Source organism: Apium graveolens, chromosome 6 (genome assembly GCF_009905375.1).
Source record: "Apium graveolens cultivar Ventura chromosome 6, ASM990537v1, whole genome shotgun sequence".
Taxonomy (NCBI): Eukaryota; Viridiplantae; Streptophyta; class Magnoliopsida; order Apiales; family Apiaceae; genus Apium; species Apium graveolens.
Genome location: NC_133652.1, coordinates 68,478,264 through 68,495,540, shown reverse-complemented (window position 1 = coordinate 68,495,540; position 17,277 = coordinate 68,478,264).

Sequence of the window (17,277 nt, the reverse complement as noted above, 5' to 3'; positions counted from 1 at the left end):
ATTTACTTTACCTACTCTCTCGCATAGTATCTATAACCTACTCACAAGTCCTATAACCTATTTGGGCTGTTCAGGGACTCTAAACCGTAGCTCTGATACCAAAACCTGTCACACCCCCAACTTAAATAGCAAAATAAATATAGTTATTACATCATTTGAATGAGTATTACACAACCAAAATCCAAGATCTTACAGTTTAGGGTTTGGAACAGCCCAACACTACCAACTATTACTTCTGATTACAAATACCGAGTCCTCACACAACTATTATTACTTATTCTACCTGGGCTCGAACATAAGCATCCGCATCACAGGTCTTACGGGCAGTCTGCTTGAATCTAACCATGGCTGCTAGCTGTAATATCAGGGTAAAGCAAGAAGTGAGCCAAAAGCTCAACAAGTGCTAACAATACAACGCAAAGCATAAATTGAGATATACCTTTAGGAACGACAATGGAATGACATAATCAATGATAATCGAGAGATAAAACACATGTGAGTTGGCATCATTTTGCTTGCATCAAAACAAATTTTAAAACCATTCTTAATCCAAATCATTTTATGACGCTACGGATTACAGCCGGTGATCAGCCGCGAAGTAATCCCGAACCTCGCTGGGTTCTAAAACATTATTGGGAATCCCTAGGCAACTTTTAAGCCTAATATAAGTGTGGAAGGGACTCGCGTCTCAGTCCAGATCCACCATTCAAGAAAACATTTGTCCCCCTTTGGGACTGAAAAATCCACGTTTTAATCATTTTAAAAACTGATGCCGATTTATGACAAAATCTCTTTCGACTGTAATTATTTTTATCAAGGGATTATAGATCAACTTGAAACACTGGAAATATGACACTAAATCTCAGGGCCATGATCTACTAGAATTTACTATATTAGGGTAATTGAGAGGTTTCCATAAACAAGAACTTAGACAAGGAAATTAAGCCAGGCTATTGGATAAGATGAAAGAGTAATGCCAAACTAGGCTTAAAGCAACGGTTGTAGACAAGATATAGGTATTAGAACATCAAAAGATAGGCATCACTGGTTCCAATAGGATAAAGGTGTTAAAATATAAAGAAAGCGATCGTCAGCTCAGTATATAACAGGGTATCAAGCTTTAGGGTAAGGATAGGGTTATCAAACAATCATGAATGTATTTAAGAAATGATTGGCTTTTAGATATCAAGAATAAAGTTTCTACCGAGGTTATTTCAAGAGTTGAATCAAAGTATCAGGGTGCAACATCAAGATTTCTCAGGGATCAATAGCATGGTAAACAAAAGGATCAATAAGATATTATAACGCATCTCTAATTTATCATGGCATTAAACTATCATGAAAGACTTTTGAACTACTTGCAATATGTACTCGAGGGTTCATGGCATCTCTATGTAACTCAATGATAAACAAAAGATACGCTTGATTTAAATACATCAAAATGACTCAGGATAATTGCATCGATATAAACTGTTTACGGCAAATACGAAGGTCAAGTTGAATCACTTGCCTTGAGATAGACTGGTCTGGTCTGACTGGTAGGAGCAACAACTGGAGCTTCACTCGACTTTTAAGGCAAGTTTTCCCTCGTCTCGAGATCCTACATAAATAATAATAATCCTCATTATAATATATTCTTTCCATCTTAACCTATTTACAACCCGAAATTAAACATGGATGGCACTTAGGCCTATACACACTTAATTCATATCCAACATTTATATTTTTAAATGTACACACGTAACCACATAATCACATATCGTATATTAATACCAAATAACATCATATACACCATAATGCCACACTAGGCTTGGATGATCTCGACTCACCACTTAAGTTACTTGGTCGCTAACTAAACGAAGTCTTCGAATTTGGGCTTCCTAACTCAATGTGCCTTTCCTAAATTATCCAAAACCTATTGACCCTCACTTGTGCCTTTTGTTCTACTGACCTTATACTATCTTACAACTATGGTGGTCGACCTAATACTCACTTCTAAGTGTCCTAAAACTATGCGATAAGTGAAAGTGCTCACTGGTGCAAATTTCAGAATGGTAACTAAGGTTTCTTGAGTGCATTAGACACTCTTAAACTACAAGTTTTTCTTCAAAATTTTTACACAAGACTCTCCTGACCTAAGGGCATCTCATAAGCTTGATGTGGCTCAAAGTCCTGGCTTGGGCCTTCTTGGGCCTAAGCTAAAAGTCCAAGGTTCCCCTGTTTTTCTGGGCAGAAAGTGCCCTGACTTGAATTAACTTGTGACACATGGTTCTAGCTCATATCCTATGAACTATGGTTGGAAAAACTTCTCTGACACACCCTCTAACTAAGGCCCAATTGGGCCTAATGAGGGCCTACCCATGACATGGCCAAATCTCCCTATTTCTAAGTTGCAACAAAACTGTCCCCTGCTGGACAGATTTTGTTATTCTACTTGTGCACCTAACCAAATGACATGCAAACCTCCAACCAACTCCTAAAACCTATTATATACTCCCCATACTAACTTCTGGTGGCTTGGGCCTCAAAGTGCACATCAATGACATGGTCAAAACTCACTCTAAACCTCAGGGTACTAAACTGATTTTTCTGCAGAAACTATAACTCTCATTTTCCAAGGTTTTGACTTGACAAACCCAATTATCAACAACTAAATACTTAAACCAAGACCTATACTTGGTATTCTACTGAACTTAACTCCCTTTTTCTCAAAATAACCTTAGTGAGATCATCCTTGCCTAAGGTGCAACTATGGCAAAACAAAGAGACTACTCTTAACAAATCGCAAATCTTCATGCCTTTGAAACAACAAGATATATATTTTTATAAAAGATAACCACAAATTATTACCATGCAACAAGAAGCATAAATCAATATTATCACATTATTCCTACTGAAATTAAAGCTCACTAACAAAATCTTTTCCAAATGATCAAAATATTACAACAAACTAAGAGAATTCCACATGCATGCATGCCTTCGGGTTTTTCAAACCAAACAACATATTTTCTACATATATTCCATCTTAAAATTGACATGCAAGCCTAGCATAAGGTACACCTAGATGATCACTTAGCATGCAAGGAGTTTTATCACATTTTCACCACAAAATTCAAGTCATTATCACATAAACATGCAAAAATTGAACAAAACAACAAGAATGATTTCAAGGACCATTCATTCGGCTCCCATATGGTCATGGCCGAATGAAATGGATGGAAATGGCCATTAAATCATCAAGAGTTTCCTTCTCAAGACTTGGCACTTATCCATTCATTGTAGTCCTCTCAAAAACAACCTTAAATCCATAAGAATCAAGATTGTATTTTGAGTTTCACTAAAACCTTTACATGCAACCCTTAAACTTAAACTTTCTACTCAAAACTCTTTGAAATATGAATGATCATGGTATGGGAGATAACATTTACTTGTATAAAGAGTAGAAGCTTGGTGGAGAAATGAAGAAAAATGGGGAGGGGTGGTTCTCGGCTAAAGGCCGAGAGTGAGAGAGAGAGAGCCGAGAGTGAGGGAGGAGGAGGGAGAGAAGAGTGAGTGTGGTGTGGGTGATGAGTAAAAATGATCATGACTTTGCTTGTCTTATGGTTTTTGTATTGGCAAAAGTGAGTGGAATTAGGAATTGACATGATTAGCCTTCCACTTGAACTTGGTTGAATTTGCATGCAAGGGTAAAGAAGGTATTTGGCTAGGAAATAAGAGTTAGTGGGGTGGTTATTGACTCTTTAGCCCTTTTGGAATGTATGGAAGGAATTTGCATGCAAGGATAACTATGTATTTTGCTAATTATATTTATAAAGATTTATTTTTATAAAATAAAACACAAGTTCAAAAATTATAAAATTTACACCATAAAATAACTTGGATTTTTAGAGATTTTATAAAATCACTTTCAAAATTTGTGAACAAAATATCTTTTAAAAGAAAATTTCTCCAAGGCCTAGAATATTCCTTATAAATCAAAAATAAAGAAATTAAATAAATTCTTGCTTTGAAAAATCATATACTACCCAAAGAAAATTTATAATGCAGAAATTTTCACTCACACAAACGTACAAGCATTGAATATATTTTTATTTAACTTAATATTATTCACAAATAATATTACATAAAATGCCGGTCGTAACATTTTCTATTACCTGTTGATGCCAAAAAGGGGGAGAAAGTAATTAAGTCCAAATGCAAGACTGGTAAGACACTGAAAGGGAAAAATGATGAAAAGGATGATCAAGGAAACTCGGGAATGGGTAGAGGTCATAGTCAAGGTAGAGGTTTCTCATCAAGAAAAGCTGAAATCACAAGTCACAGGACAAGTTCTGATACTGGGAAAAGAATTAGTTCTGCTACTGGTAAAAGGATAAGTTCTGATGAACTTTTAGATCTTGATGAAGAAATGTCAAGACAGTTATTTCTTCAGGAAAATCCAGGAATGGACTTGGAGAGTTTAATGGAAGAAGAAGCCAGACTTAAATCAGAGAAAGTCACATCTAAATATGAAGCTTCTGGTAAAAAGACACTTCCAAAACTCAAAGGCATTGTGATAAAAGAAAGGACAAATACTGAAGCAATATTGGCTAAATCACAACCACAGATAGATCCAAGATCCAAGGGTAAAGAAAAGGCTGGTGAACCTATCAAGGTTTATGTGCCTCCTGAGAATGAAGAAATCACTGATGAAAAGGATAAATTTGCTCTGACTTCAAGAAAAGTTCTTAAAATAACCTCTGACATGGCTCCAGTTGTTCAGAGTCAAGAGACTGTAAGTTCTGATATTTTAATGAAACAAGTAACCTCTGACACAGCTCAAGTTAACTTGATATCAGAAGATAGATCAAAGAAACTCCTACCAGGATTCACTAAAGCAAAACAGACTCAACTTTTGAAGACTGCTGCAAGTGGTTTTGAAGCAAGAGTAGTTACTGGAAAGGAAGCAAGAGATAAAACTGGATTGGGAAGTGCTGATGAAAGAAGAATACAGAACACTACCAATGATCCAACTTCCTTGAGTGAACCAGGTATTGGAGCAACTCTTGAGAGATTGAATCAACTGGAATCTGTACAAATGGTTTACCATACCTACTTGAAAGAACACATCTTATTGTACTTCATGACAGATGGTAGGGTTTATCATATAAGACAAAATGCCATTCCATTGAAGTATTTTGAAGAATTGGAGCATGTACTATTCTTACTTCAAGTGAATGACAGATTTATAGGAAGTGCTGCAAACTATTTGAAGGATCAGATTCAGAGACAAAAAAGGCTTTATTCTGTTAAGTCTGACAGCACATATGTTCCAAAGTACAGAGATCACAAGGGTGATATAGTTGAAATGAAGCCCAACACTACTAAGATTATAACTACCTTTCTGGGTTACAGGACTGTGGAATTCAATCTTGAGTCTCATAAGGCATATTTGATCAGACTGGATCAGGATATAAGAAAAGCTAAGATTAATGATCTCAGGGCTGCAATCTTTCAAATTGGTGAAGATACTGCAGAGCTTAAAGATGCTAAAAGGAGGATGATTGATGAACTTAGATATGCTGAGAAATGTTTGTTAAAGAACTATCTCAGAACAACTCCTGACATCAGAGAGATCAGAAGATAAAGCCAAGTCAAGATCTACAACTGATTAAATTCTGATATTTGTACATACTGAAGCTGTTATCAGAAGTTAAATATTGGTAAAGCTTTAAGGACTGTAAGTTGTAGTTATCTAGTCTAATTCTCATGCATTTGTACTTAATGTTTTTGACATCATCAAATATCTATTAAACTTGTATATTATGCTAATTTACAAGTTGGGGGAGATTGTTAGATATATTTGATAATGTCATGGCTAATATGATTTATGTTTAGTTTTCAGATCTTACTTAAACAGGATAAATCAGTACTTACTGGAAGTCAGGACTTAAGGATATCAGTACTTATATTATCAGGAGATAATCATCAGAAGATGGATATCAGAACTTAAGTGCTGAAGGACGTTCAGATAAGGATAGTAGCTGATTAAAGGAAAGAAGATCGAGATAAACATAAGAAGAGATATGCATGAAGAAGGAGTTCTATGAAGAATAGAATACTTGGAAGAAAAGATATATGATTGATATATTTTAGGAAGCAGAATTATATTCCATATCAATTAGTGATTATCTTGTAACTGTGTAGTATATAAACACAGACATAGGGTTTACACTAGAAGTGTTATCATATTCGAGAAGATTATTCAATATAACCCTAGCAGCTCTCGTGATATTTGTTCATCACTGAGAGGTAACAGTTCCATACTGTAATAGAGTTTATTGTTTCAATAAAGTTTGTTTTCTGTTACTTGAGTTATTAGAGTTCGATTTGATTGTACTTTACACTGTATTCACCCCCTCTACAGTGTATGTGACCTAACAAGTTTTAAATTCGTAATTATATTATAATTCCCGTAATCCTCGATGATTTGTAAATATGGTCGTTTTTCAAAGTTCGTTTTCTTCGAAAACTAATAGCGTTTACATACACTCATTTGGTACTTATAATCATTATATCAACTTCGAAACTCATTTTCTCATGCACTACATAGTGTGGGATCAAAAGTTTTTCCTGTCCGTCAAGGTTACTATTCATTAAACGTTTTACAAGGTCTCAAAAATTCGAGTTATTACACCATGGTTGAGGTAGAACAGAGTTTTATCAATTGTACCTCTGGTAAATCCACTTTCCAGAAGGAATTGAGCTAAAGTCTCATACCATGCTGTAGGAGCTTGCTTAAGGCCATAGAGTGCTTTATCAAGTCTGTAGACATGATTAGGAAATTTTGGATCTACAAATCCTGGAGGTTGTTCAACATATACCTCTTCTTCTAATTCTCCATTGAGAAAAACACTTTTCACATCCATTTGAAAGACTTTAAACTTTTTGTGAGCAGCATAAGCCAAAAAGATTCTTATGGCTTCCAATCTAGCAACTGGAGCAAATTTTTCATCATAGTTAATACACTCCTGTTGAGAGTAACCTTTAGCAACCAGCCTTTCTTTATTTCTTGTAATTATGCCATCACTGTCAGTTTTGTTTCTAAACACCCATTTTATGCCAACAATGGATCTGTTCTTTGGTCTTGGCACTAGGGTCCAGACTTTATTTCTTTCAAATTCATTTAACTCTTCCTACATTTCTTGCACCTAATCAGCATCTTGAAGAGCTTCTTTCACTTTCTTTGGTTCAGTCTGAGATAGAAAGGAATGATAGAGACATTCATTTGATGTTGTTGTTCTAGTTCTGACACATGCTTCAAGATCTCCAATTATTAAGTTAGGTGTATGTGATTTAGTCCACTACCTTGCAGATGGAAGTTGATCTCTAGAACTGGATCCTCCCCCATGATCCATGCTGTCTCCATCAGCATTTTCTGATGCTCCCCCTGAAGTTATGCTCTCTAAAATTTCATAATTTGAGTTGGATCCTTCAGGAATTGAAGAATCAGAGTTTCTAGAATTATCAGAATTTGGCTCATCAGAACTTGATAAATCAGAACTTGAAGAGCCAGTGACAGCATCTGATGGTTCTTAGGAGTCTTGAGATGTGGTAGGATCATTAGCTTGCTCCCCCTGAACAGGTGCATTTTCCTTTGGAGCAGTTACCACAGTTTCAATGACATCAGAATTTACCCCGTCAGATTTTATAGAATCAGGACTTAGGTCATCAGAATTTATAATATCAGAATTTGCATCTTCATTTTCAAATCTCAGCTGATCATGATCATTGAAATCTTCAAGTCCAGTTATCTTTTTATCATCAAAATATACATTGATAGATTCCATTATAACCCTTGTTCTTAAATTATAGACTCTGAAGCCTTTTATGGAAAGTGGATATCCAACAAAAATTCCTTCATCGGCTTTTAGATCAAATTTTGACAGCTGTTCAGGATGAGTCTTAAGAACATAACACTTGCATCCAAATACATGAAAGTATTTCAGATTTAGCTTCTTTTTCTTTACCATATCATATGGTGTTTTTCCATGCTTGTTTATGAGTGTAGCATTCTGTGTAAAACAAGCAGTCTGCACAGCTTCAGCCCAAAAATAGGTTGGAAGCTTCAGCCCAAAAATAGGTTGGAAGCTTTGCTTCATCAAGCATAGTTCGTGCAGCTTTATTAAGAGTCATGTTCTTTCTTTCTACAACTCCATTCTGATATGGAGTTCCAGGTGCTGAAAATTCCTGCTTTATTTCATGCTCTTTGCAGAACTCTTCCATGACTAAATTCTTGAACTCAGTGCTATTATCACTTTTTATTATTTTAACAGAATCTTTGACCAACTTATCCAGCTGTCTGACATGATCAGTTAGAGTAGATGCAGTTTCATTCTTCTTGTGCATGAAATATACCCAAGTGCATGTTGTGAACTCATCCACTACAACCATAACATATTTCTTCTTTACAATGGACATGACATTAATTGGACCAAATAGATCAACATGCAGTAAGTGATAAGGCTCAAGAATTGAGGATTCAGTTTTACTCTTGAATGAAGATTTTCTTTGTTTTGCCTTTTGACATGAGTCACAAAGACCATCAGGAGCAAATACTGATTTTGGCAGTCCTCTCACAAGATCTTTCTTTACTAGCTCATTTATATTGTTGAAATTTAAATGAGAGAGTCTCTTGTGCTAATTCCAGCTTTCTTCAATTGATGCTCTGCTTAACAGACAGATTGCAGAACCATCAGAACTTGTTGAAAGTCTGGCTTCATATATGTTACCATGTCTGTAACCTTTCAGAACAATTTAACCTGTACAATTACTTACAACTTCACAGTGTTCTTCAAAAAAGTCCACATGATAACCTCTGTCATATATTTGACTCACACTTAGCAGATTGTGTTTAAGTCCTGAGACAAGAGCTACTGATTCAATTATGACATTCCCAAGATTGATATTGCCATATCCCAGAGTCTTTCCCATGTTCCCATCTCCATAAGAAACTCCTGGGCCAGCTTTCTCCACAAAGTCTGATAGCAGGGCTTTAATTCCAGTCATATGTCCTGAACATCCACTGTCCAGAACTAGGATGTTTTTCCTATTGCCCTGCAATCACAAAGACCACTATTGGTTAGTTTTAAGGACCCAGACTTTATTGGATCCTTTGGCCTTTTTAAGTTTGTTAGCATTTGTAGCGGATTTAGTTTCAGAGTTTATGCTAACATACTTCTTATCAGACTTTATATCAGACATTGCATGAGAATTTACACAATAAGGAATTACACTAACATTCTTCAAAGAAGGTTTTATTTGATAATAATCATAGTACAAACTATGATATTCTTTACAAGTACAAATAGAATGCCATAAACTACCACAATGAAAACAAGGATTTTGTGGTTTAAACCTAACAAACTGATTCTTAACTCCTGATCTAGGAGGTAAAGAGTTTATATCTTTATTTTTCCTGCAAAAAGAAGCAAGATGGTTAGAGTTTCCATAATTATAGAATTTCTTTCTAGGAGAATTAGGAACATGTATATAATTATTGCTTTTATTCACACCTTTCTTTCCACTCCTATTTTTCCTAGCTTCCTTTACCTTGTTCACTTTTCTAATCTCTTTCAGCTTATTCTTAAGCTGCTTCTTTGTCATTAAACCTATGTTTACTGAAGCTGGTTTGTCCTGTTTTAATTTGTCAGAAGTTGACTTTTCTTTGACTTCTGTTTTAGAATCATTCATCTTTTTAGATTTTGACACATCAGAATTTGACACAAACTTGACAGGATTAACTTAGGCTTTTCAGCTTTCTTGGTAAAGTTTGGTTTAGATGACATAGTTTCCTTTTCTTCTTTATCATCTAGGTAACCTAGACCTTCTTTCCAATTCCTATTTTCTAAGATTTTCTGAGTTGTTCTTCTAGAGTTAGTCCAAGTTTTGATTATCTCCTTTTCCTTTTCCAATTTAGATTTAAGATATTTATTCAATTTTAGCACTTCATCTCTAACATACAAAGCCTCATCTCTTTCTTTCTGAATTTGATGGAACATAACTAACTCTTTTTCAACTCAGTAATATCTTATGTATCAAAAGCAAGAGTTGATAGAGGTACCTTTAGTTCATCAGCATCAGAATTGCTATCAGTATTTGCCATTAAGGCATAATTTACCTCTTCTTCAGATTTTGAAGTGTCTGCCCAGTTTTTCTTCTTTGTGATAAGTGCTTGGCCTTTATCACTTTTTCCTTTCTTACAATCAGGAGAGATGTGGCCTCTTTCACCACGATTGTAGCATTTGACATTTGAGTTGTCTCCTCTGTCAGACTTTCCTCCTTTGCCATCAGACTTTCTGAACCCTTTCTTTTCAGAACTTCCACCTTTCTTGGAAAATTTCTTGCCCTTTCTGAATTTCTTGTAGGTTATCTTTGTGATACCCTTCACCATAAGAGCACACAGTTGCATCATCTCTGCATCAACATCCACTTCAGATAAATTTTCAGATTCTGAATCATCATCATTAGAATATAATGACTCTGAATCAGACTGTATGATGAGAGCCTTTCCTTTGCCCCTCTTTGAGAAAACCACTTTAGGAGAATCCTCCTCAGCTTTAAGAGCAACTGTCTTTGACTTTCTTCCATACCTTTTTCTCCTTTGATCCATCTCAAGTTCATGAGTCTTGAACATACCATAAATTTCATTAAGAGTAGTTTCAGCAAGGTCATAGTTGTCTCTTATGGTAGTAGACTTCAAATCCCAATTTTCAGGAAGAGCTAAGGAATTTTAGATTTGAATCTTCAAGATCATATTCCTTGTCCACCAGTGACAGATCATTCAAGAGTTTGGCAAACCTGTCATATAAATCAGTTAATGACTCATCAGTTTTTGAGTCAAAGTGCTCATACTCTTGTGTGAGTATAGTCTTCCTATTCTTTTTGATTGCATCAGTTCCCTGGCATCTTGTCTCCAAAGCATCCCATATCTCCTTTGCAGTCTTGCATCTAATTACCCTGTTTGACATGACATTGTCAATTGCACTATGTAGCAGATGCCTTACCCTTGCATCCTTGGCAATAGATGAGAAGTCTTCAGCTATGTAATCACCTTTCTCCTTCGGTATCATCTTTGCTGGTTGATCAGCAACTGCAACAGAAAGCTTGGTAGGCTTATATGGTCCATCATTAATTCTATCAAGGTATTCTGGATCTGTGGATTCCAGAAACATAGCCATCTTTACCTTCCATATAGGATACTCAGATGCTCTCAGTATAGGAACCCTAATGGTTTCATATCGACTGTAGGTTTGATTGTTTTGAGTATCTTGAGTTTTGGTGGGCTTAGGTGGAGTTTGTGTTTCTTCAGACATGATTGTAAAATGGATCGCACTGTTTGTAAATCAACAGAGATGATCTGATACCACTTGTTAGGTCACACAACACTATAGAAGGGGGTTGAATATAGTGTTTATACAATCAAATCGATTTAGAACACAAGTAACAGTAATCAAGTTTATTCAATATAATAAGCTCTGTTACAAAGTAGGTTAAACTACTCTCTCAGTGATGAACAATATTACTAAGAGTTGCTAGGTTACAATGTTAAATGTTCTCGTGAATGATAACACTTTTAGTGTAAACCCTAAGCTGTGTTTATATAGTACACAGTTACAAGATATCTTCTAATTGATATGGAATATAATTTTGTCTCCTAAAATATATCAATCAGATATTATCTTCTACAAGTCTTCTAGCTGTCCAACTCTTCATGCATATCTTCTATTGTTTTAGTCATGATCCTCTCATGTAAATCAGTTGCATTTCTTATCTGAAGTACCCGCACTTAAGTCCTGATATAAATCCTGACAGCCTTAAGTTCTGATATAAGTTCTGACTTCAGTAAGCCCTGATTTCCAGTAAGTCCTGATATTAAGTTCTGAAACTAAATACAACAGATTAGACATGACATCACAAATATATCTAACAGACACTAGTAGAATTCAGAAATTGCTGCAAGTGCGTGAGGCTTTACTTGAATGAATATGCCTTTGTAATAGACAAAAGAAATAAAAAGTTAATTGTATGGACAAGTGAGAAAAATCTTTTCAAGAACTAAAGATTGAAGATAGAACAAAGAGAAGGAAGGAAGGAAAGAAGAAGGGAGGTGGAATAAAGAAGAGATTAATAATCACACCAATATAAGTTTATTAGACAATCAAAGAGATTTTATCATCTGCAATAAAGCTTTACTAAAGGACCTCTTGTTTCTAAATTGTTTGATAATCATACAATAAATAATTTATCAAGTATTTCTGTTTTGGATAAAATGTAAGATACAATTTTAGTTCAATTTCTGATGGATATTGATACTTAAGTTGTTATTAAATATTGAAAGTGGTATTAATATAGATGATTGATGTCTAATTCAGAATGAGATGTTATGAGCATCAAAGTTCGTATTGATATCTAATTTGATATGACATCAAAATGAGTATTAATGTCAAGAGTTCGGTTTTGAATGAGCTATGAGAATGAAGAACAGAAATATGAAATGAAGTGGAATCAAAAGGGTTATATAAAGAAACTTTATAAGATGCCAGGATATAGGTAAGATATGGGTAATATGAAAGACAAAAGTAAGGTGAAAATTTAGGAAACATTTACAAATTGAGATCGGGAATGCATCCCAAGTGTACGATCAAGTACCGAGGGCTAAAGGAAAATATCTAGTGACTAAACGTGAAGAGAAAACAGGGGGGGAATGTAAATAAATGTTATACCTACCCAAGAATTAAGGCGGAACATCAAAGGCTAGATGGATACTTTTCGCCAGGAGACGTCGTAGTGAAATGACCTGAGGACTAAAGGTGAGGAAAGCGTTAATTGCATCATTATCGATAGGTTATCCAAACTAATCATTCTCTTTTATTAATAAACAGTTCATCCAATAAGTGGGTTAGTTTTTGCTTGAAGAAATGGTGGTACGTCATCAGATCCAGAAATTTATTGTAAATGATCAATATTGTTTGATGTGAGATTTGACAGGAGTAATCAGAATATAATGAATTATGTCGAACCGGAATAGTATATATCACTCCTTGATGAACCGGCAATAAGTAAGGCGGAATTAAAAGATAGGAATTTGGCTACGATAACTCAAAGGGATTCAAGCTACTCCGAGAATATGATACGAGACATAGGTGTCAAAGAAGACTTTCTGATAATATGGCACAAAGAAAGAATAAACGTTACATGTGACTAGACGTCAAGGAAAGCATTGCAATCAGTTTCCTATGAGAACTTCTTAGAATCAAAATAACTGATAATATGGGTTGGATTATGTCGGTGATGCCTCCAGGCTAGTGTACTTTCTTCAAAGTAGTAAGAGATGTTCGCTTGACAAATATACTCGACTGTGATTCAAGGAAATTAAGTTTAATAACTCGAATTTTTGAGACCTTGTAAAATGTTTAATGAATAGTAACCCTGACGGACGAGGAAAACTTTTTAGCCCACACTATGTAGTGCATGAGAAAATGAGTTTCGGAGTGGATTTTATGATTATACGTACCAAATGAGTGTATGTAAACGCTATTAGTTTTCCAAGAAAACGAACTTTGAAAAACGACCATATTTACGAATCATCGAGGATTACGGGAATCACAATATAATTACGAATGTAAAACCCTACGGATTTATATCCAAGTATGATAATTCAAAACATAAGGAATAAATACGAGAGGAATTACGTCACGAACCATTTACGAGGAAGTATTACGAAAACGTTTAAGTGACCGAGCGAACGCGTAAACGATTAAATAAACGTAACACACTAACTAACCATGGTAGAAAAGTAACCATGGTTAATTTATCAAATAGTAAGCTAAGGTGTAGGATGATCAACCAAGGCTATCAAATAGTAAGCTAAAGAGCTAAACAATTGGCTTAGCTTGTAATCTACCAATGCTAGCTAGATTTGTCTCCAAGATTGGCAACAAAGTTCAAATCCTAGGATAGATACTAAGGAATAACAATTAAATAAAAATATATCACAAGCCTCATTTCCAAGAAGCAACCAAGGAAGCATCACCAAAAACTCTCTCTTTCTCTCCCAACCATTCCATTCGGCTTTTTCATCTTCTACCAATAAATCAAAACCAAAACTTCAAGCTCTAGCCATGGATAAATTCTCCCATTAATTCTCAAGCTTCCTACCAACCAAACTAAGGTAAGATAAATCTTTGAGCTCTTTTTATCAAGGTTTGATGGGTGAAATAAAATCAAGAAAGTTGACAATGAATAGTGTGAATAGTAACTCTTCTTTGGTTTCTTGATTTTAATGGTTGTTTTAGGTTCCAAAAACTATACTAAGCACTCCCAAGACTTCACCATAATCAATAAAACATTTCAAGCTCTCAATAAAGGTATAAATATTTGACCCTACCTTATGTAAGATTTAAGTTCAAGATCCTTTTAGTATATAGTTGTAAACCTAGTTTTGGTAGGAGTATTGTTGTAATCTTGATGTTTAGCTAAGTAGATTTAAGGTTGATTATTTTTGCCTCAAGAACATGATGTTATTGAGAGGAGTTAGTCTGGTGATGATGATATGTTGATTATTGGTGGTAGTATAAAGATTTAAGGCAAAAACGAAACTCCGATCATAACCGTAATCTCGTTAAAATGAACAAAACATAATTTTAAGTTTCTGCAGAAAGTCCCGAAGATTTAAGCTATAGTTTCTTGAAAAATAACCCTTTATTATGATAGAAAATTATATAAGGATCGTTTAGGAGCTTGAATCGCTGGATTCCGATTTACGGATCAAAAGTTATGGCCGTTTTACTAAAAGTGATTTACGCGACAAAAACTGCTACGAATTATGAACTTTGAAAATATAAAGGATCGACTTAAGAATGTTCATAAATCATGAAAGTTTTACAGATAGTAGTATATTGAGTTTCCCAACTTCCATAAAAATTTTAAGTGAAATTAATGATATTTCAATTTTATAAAAATATCGGAGCCGAGACCACGCGATTAGAAACCGTAGAATCCATAAGCGGAGCCGACGACGAAAATGAAAATGAACTTAAGATACTTTGAAAAAGGAAGCGACCATGATGTGAATAAAGACTTAAAGGAATAATAAGGGTAATATAAGTGGAGAGGGTGCATAATAATTAGCGCATGAGTGCGGGTAGCCGTAAATTAGAACGGGACCTAACGAATTGAATTATATTTATAATTATAGATTTCCGAGCGGAACATAGAGCATCCTCCACCTCGAGATACCCAGGTAAGTTTACGAACCCAACTCCATTTACTGTTGTGTTGTGAAAGGATTGTTTTATTATCATTGCATAAATACCATGCTTGCCATGATTCGTAGTAATTGAACTTTTTGCATAATATAGCGATGTTGTATGATAAGTAAGTATCATAGAATGTTTAATTCCGCTTTAAGCGTGACGTATAAGTATAATACCGTGAGTCGGTCGAGATTTTAAGATAAAACCTGGTGATCATCACGGTGATATTATAGGACGATTAAAAGTCCATAGTAGTACGGTTTAAAAGGACTCAACGTCCACTTACAAAATATTAAACACCTCAAACTTTTATTAAAACGATTTCTAAAGATCATATTCCCACAACTATACTTTATCATTCGAATAATAAATATCTATTTACTATTCATTTATTATGGGAGAAGTATTCTCCAGTGAATATTTATTTCAGACTCGATTAAAATATTAAAGATTATTAAATTACTTAAACATAAATTAGTTGAGGAATATTATTTCAAATATTCTTTTAAAAGTATAATTATTCGAGGTTTAATTATTCAACGATTAATATTTGATTATTAAGCATTAGTTATTTAATGGTTTAATTATGATTTAAATATCATAGAACCTGATTCAAAATACTTTCTAATTTTCAGAAAATTATTCGAATAATTTCAGATCGTCGAAGAATATTATCTCGACTTATTTTAAATATTTGGATTATAGTTTCAAAAGAAACTCCCCCTTATATAACAAATATGTTGACAAAGGTCAACTCACATCCCTAGTACTTCCTCCGAAAATTTTCGGAAGTACATATAAATACGTACAAATCAAAGTGTACCTATCAACAAGCAATATGCTTGGGGAACAATATAAGTTCCAGATTGATGATTAGATTCTTACAAGGACAAGGAGGGGTAGACTCCAATACTTTATGGACTGGGGAGACTACCAATTTACTACCACATGAGAAGGTATCTTATATACTGATGAACATGTGGAGTATGCGTACTTGAGAGGGATGGACACAAAACCGTGTCTCGAGAGGGATAGACACGAAGTGTGTACCTGAGAGGGACGGACACAGAAAAGACCCAAATGCGGCCAGGGTGATAACCAATAATAAAAGGGAATCATCCATCTACATGTAGAAAAGGTTACTAGTTCCGTAGTACGACTGATCATCGTATATGGTGGCTCCGGTGAATGTCCTATTCTTCCAATTGGAATTTTGATGCAATACCATAACCCAAGCCTAGGTGATGGGTTTACTATTAAGGTATTCGAAGGATAATTAAATCCACTAAAGAATTGTTTTCATAAGAAGGTGTGTATCACCAAGGAAAACTATTTTCGAATAAAACATAATTATCAGATATGAGGTTTTACGTGAGTTATCATACAGTCATTTTCATACTGTACATTTTTATGATGGGCATTATAGCTCACACTTGTTTTCTTAAATTGACACAACACAACAGTGAATCAAGATGCCTACCATGAGAACCACAGCCAGGAAATGGGTAGGAAATGGCCAGCTGTTCCGTAAGTTGTTTGGTGTTGTACCACAGGTAGTCCGAATAAGCTGGATTGGTTTTCAGTTGTTTTTAGTTCGGCTTATTTATAAGTATGACTTATGTAAGGTAATAAATAAGAAACGTATATTTGGTCGATGGACTAGCTTTACTTAAAGGATATTCCCCGGTAAGACTTAATTACTTTTGGATTGTAATAATTATCACTTTGTGGTCGATCTACTCTAGTAATGAATGGTTCATTTCCAAGACAATAACCTGTAAGTGTGTGTATGTGTGATAAGTGTGGGGTCTTAAAGTGTGAGTATTTATAAATTGTGGTGCGAGGTATGTGGTTTATAGTGATTGAGATGGCATGGCCTCCGAGATCCCTGACCCCGGATTTTGGGGCGCCACAGAAATGGTATCAGAGCCTTAGGTTATCAAATCATGGAAACGATAGGATATAAAATACTTAGACATAG